Genomic DNA, 4,991 nt, shown 5'->3' on the forward strand with positions numbered 1-4,991 from the left:
CTTATTCAAGTACTTATCACGGTGCCTTTAACATCATAGATATCCAGGGAACATTTCTCATAAGAATAGAAGTGGAATTCTAGAACTGATTTAAGAAAGTTGAGGATGTGTTCCTTGAGACAAAAAAAAAAAAAAAAAAAAAAACCTGGTTATTTAGGTATCTGAAAATAAACCTGATGATTGTTGGAGCTAGGCAACTGCTCAGTGGTTAAAGGTGCTTGGTTGCAAAGCAAGCCAGCTGGGGTTCAAGTCCCCAGCCACCCACATGAAGCTGGACCCAAGAAGAGGCACAAGCATCTGGTGTCCTGTTTGCAGTGGAAAGAGGCCCATGAACACCCCCTCCCCACACATACACAAATAGAAAAATAATTTAATTATAAAAATCAAGCCAGGCATGGTGGTGTATACCTTTAATCCCAGCACTCGGGAGGCAGAGGCAGAGGATCACCATGAGTTCAAGGCCACCCTGAGACTACATAGTGAATTCCATGTCAGCCTGGGCCAGAGTGAGAGCCTACCTCAAAAAACAAAAAACAAACAAAAAAATATTTAAAAAACAAGTTTTTGTTACACAATAGTTGTAGTAAGAAATATCATACATGTAAGTCATATTATTAGAGCTTTTTAAAAGCTCAGTACAGAGGCTAGAGAGATGGTTCAGCGGTTAAGGCACTTGCCTATAGAGCTTAATGGCTCACTTTCAACTCCCTAGTTCTCATGTGAAGCCAGATGCACAAAGTGGTGCGTGCATCTGGAGGTCATTTGCAGTGTCTAGACCCCTTGGTGCACTCATTCTCTCCCTCCCTACCCCCTCTCTCTCTGCTTGCAAATAAATAAATAAAATATTTTTTTTAAAAAAAGTTGAGTTCAGGACTGGAGAGATGGCTTAGCAGTTAAGCGCTTGCCTATGATGCCTAAGGACCCCAGTTCGAGGCTCGATTCTCCAGGACCCACGTTAGCCAGATGCACAAGGGGGCGCACGCATCTGAAGTTTGTTTGCAGTGGCTGGAGGCCCTGGTGTGCCCATTCTCTCTCTCTCTCTCTCTCTCTCTCTGCCTCTTTCTCTCTCTGTCTGTCACTCTCAAATAAAAAAAATAAATAAACAAAAATATTTTTTTTTAAAGTTGAGTACAACCTTAGGATGACTCAGAAGCACCATGGTGCTGAGAAGTAACAGAGGAGTGCTCAGCACTGATATATTTCTATCACACCTTCCCAGGCTCAGGGTCCATTGTGGAAGAGGTGGCGGAAAGAATGTAAGAGCTAAAGGAAGGGTAGGACTCCTTACAACATGCTCCTCCAGACACAAAATGGCCTGGATATCCTTGACCTCACAGGGCCTGACACTACCTACATAAGACCATCATAATAGGAGGAAAAGATCATGACATCAAAATAAAAGAGAGACTGAGAGGGGGAGGGGATATGATGGAGAGTGGAGTTGCAAAAGGGAAAATGGAGGAGGGAGGGAATTACCATGGGTTATTGTCTACAATTATGGAAGTTGTCAATAAAAAATTTTTTTTTAAAAATTGAGTACAGGGAGCTGGAAAAATGGCTTAGTGATTAAGGTGCTAGCCTGCAAAGCCAAAGGACTCAGGTCCAATTCCTCAGGACCCATGTAAGCTAGATGCATAAGGTGGCACATACATCTGGAATTCATTTGCAGTGGCTAGAGGCCCTGGTGCACATATTTTCTTTCTGTCTGTCTGTCTGTCTGTCTTTCTCTCTCAAATAAATTTTTAAAAAGTTGAGTACAAAAATATACCAAAGACGGGTGTGGTGGCACACACCTTTAATCCCAGCACTTGGGAGGCAGAGGTAGGAGGATCACTGTGAGTTTGAGGCCACTCTGAGACTCCATAGTGAATTCCAGGTCAGCCTGGGCTAGAGCGAGACTCTACCTCGAAAAACCAAAAAGAAAAAAAAAAGTATACTAACTTTATGAGACTCTTCGTTGAAATCATGTACATCCTTCCAGTGAATATAATTTTATCTCTTGAAAATAATCCACAGTTCCATGTAAATTAAAATGACAAATTCAGGCAAATCAGAAGGGCTCTGTGTTCACAACCTCCTGGTATTACAAAGGCTCGTTCTACATTATAGGGAGCTGATCTCCAGCCCCAGTGACTTGCTGATTGCTGGCCAAAGCCTTTGTGGATGACATTTCATCTTCAGCTTCTGCATCTCTTTCTAATTCCTTTCTTACATCTTGTTTTTTCCATCTCTCCCCACCTTTTGTCTTTTAAATTTTTTTTAAAAAATTTATTTGCAAACAGAGAGATAATATGCATGCCAGGGCCTCCAGCCACTGCAAATGAACTCCAGATGCATGTGCCACTTTTTACATATGGCTTTATGTGGGTACTGGGGAATCGAACTCAGGTTGTTAGGTATTGCAGGCATTGGGCCATCTCTTCAGCCCTTTAAAAAATATTTTTATTTATCCTTCTAGTCTTACTTTTCTTCTGTGTCTTCCTACATTAAAGAGACTAACCCTGGACAATATGCCTGTTCCTTGGTAGACATTACTGTCCCCACACACAGCTCTGTCTGCCCCTTTTCTTAATTTTTTTAAAATTTATTTATTTGAGAGCGACAGACAGAGAGAAAGACAGATAGAGGGAGAGAGAGAGAATGGGCGCGCCAGGGCTTCCAGCCTCTGCAAACGAACTCCAGATGCGTGCGCCCCCTTGTGCATCTGGCTAACGTGGGACCTGGGGAACCGAGCCTCGAACCGGGGTCCTTAGGCTTCACAGGCAAGCGCTTAACCGCTAAGCCATCTCTCCAGCCCTGTCTGCCCCTTTTCTATCATCACTTCCCCATAGCAATGGCTGCCTCTCGACTCTTTTTTTAAAATTTTTATTTATTTTTTTCAAGGTAGGGTCTCACTCTAGCCCAATCTAGAATTCACTATGTAGTCTCAGGCTGGCCTTGAACTCACAGTGGTCCACCTACCTGTCTTCCGAATGCTGGGATTAAAGGCATGCGCCACCACACCCGACTGTCCCTCCACTCTTCCTAAAACTTGATCCCTCAGTTTTTCCTTGATGTTCAGGAAGTTCTTACAACTTTCCCACTTTTCTTTTTTTCTTTTTTTTTGGTTTTTCGAGGTAGGGCCTCACTCTGGCCCAGGCTGACCTGGAATTCACTGTCGAGTCTCAGGGTGGCCTCGAACTCACTGCAATCCTCCTACCTCTGCCTCTCAAGTGCTGGGATTAAAGGCATGCGCCACCACGCCCGGCTCAACTTTCCCACTTTTTTTTTTTAAATTTATTTTTATTTTTATTTATTTATTTGAGAGCGACAGACACAGAGAGAAAGACAGATAGAGGGAGAGAGAGAGAATGGGCGCGCCAGGGCTTCCAGCCTCTGCAAACGAACTCCAGACGCGTGCGCCCCCTTGTGCATCTGGCTAACGTGGGACCTGGGGAACCGAGCCTCGAACCGGGGTCCTTAGGCTTCACAGGCAAGCGCTTAACCGCTAAGCCATCTCTCCAGCCCAACTTTCCCACTTTTAACATGAATCCACTTAAGTAGATTTCTCTCCTTGTAACCAACACTGTCCAAGCTCCTTCCTCCTTATTTCTGCTGTATTAGGCCTGCCCAGTCGTACTCGGGAACTGCTGAGCCAGGATACAAAAGGGCTAGCCAACACTCAGACTGCTTGTTGCAAAGCATCCAAAGACTTGGAAAGAGTAGATAGCTGGATGAATTTCTCTTTGTAGTGGAATGTCTCAGCTTCTTTTGAAGGAGGCTCTCGGGCTACATTGAAGCACCTTGCTAAGGTCATTAGGTAAATTTTGTTGTGCAAAACAGGGCGAACCCACACTGATATTGCCACTAACCCTCCACCTATACCTGTGTTGTGGGCTTGGTTTGGTATAGGTGATTGGGGATTTCTTTCCTTCCTTCTTTCTTTTATTTATTTTTCTTCCTGTTCAATGGCAAACATTTAAAATTGGGAAAGAAAGTGGACTTTATCTCCCTAAGACAAATGTCTGTAGAACAGCAAGCCCTTTTTCTATCTCCAGAAGAGAAGAGAACTGTGGCAAGAGAACAGAAGTTTTGTGGGGAGTTACTGGTATTATCAAAGGCTTTTCAAAACAGACATGAAGTGAACAGCTGTGTGCTGGTTTTATTACTGCTTTGTGAGTTTACGCTGTTTTTGTATGGTATTTCTCACTGCTCCATGCCATGGTTGCTCGGGCTCAAGACCAAATAACCTTTATTGTGTTGGATTTGGGACTGGACATAATTATTTTATAATTGGGGCTCATAGTGCCATTTTTTTTTAATTTTTATTAACATTTTCCATGATTATAAAATATATCCCATGGTAATTCCCTCCCTCCCCACCCCCACACTTTCCCGTTTGAAATTCCATTCTCAATCATATTACCTCCCCATTACAATCATTGTAATTACATATATACAATATCAACCTATTAAGTATCCTCCTCCCTTCCTTTCTCCACCCTTTATGTCTCCTTTTCAACTTACTGGCCTCTGCTACTAAGTATTTTCATTCTCACACAGAAGCCCAGTCATCTGTAGCTAGGATCCCCATATGAGGGAGAACATGTGGCGCTTGGCTTTCTGGGCCTGGGTTACCTGACTTAGTATAATACCTTCCAGGTCCAAAAAATATGGAACGCTTCACGAATTTGCGTGTCATCCTTGCGCAGGGGCCATGCTAATCTTCTCTGTATCGTTCCAATTTTAGTATATGTGCTGCCGAAGCGAGCACCATAGTGCCATTTTTGACAGTTATGAGTCTCTTCCCTTCCTGTCTGTCCTCTGCACTAGGACAACCTTAGGACCTGGTGCTGCTAGAGACGAACCGGACGGCCCAGGGTCGGCACTGTTGGGTTATAGCATCGTCTGCTCTGAAGATCCTTGTTCTGAGACATGTTTAAAATTTATTTTTCAGGTGACTGAGTGGAAATACATCTCAAGGGATACTACAGCTGGTTATCACTCCAGGT

General features: G+C 43.6%; 1 non-coding gene across 1 annotated transcript; it reads right to left on the reverse strand.

The window, feature by feature from the left end:
* Window positions 1-4,646: 4,646 nt before the first annotated feature.
* Window positions 4,647-4,753, reverse strand: LOC123463684. Its single transcript, XR_006639075.1, has one exon. It is a non-coding gene; the product is annotated as a U6 spliceosomal RNA (small nuclear RNA).
* Between the last annotated feature and the right edge of the window lie 238 nt (window positions 4,754-4,991).

This window comes from Jaculus jaculus, chromosome 9 (genome assembly GCF_020740685.1).
Source record: "Jaculus jaculus isolate mJacJac1 chromosome 9, mJacJac1.mat.Y.cur, whole genome shotgun sequence".
Classification (NCBI taxonomy): Eukaryota; Metazoa; Chordata; class Mammalia; order Rodentia; family Dipodidae; genus Jaculus; species Jaculus jaculus.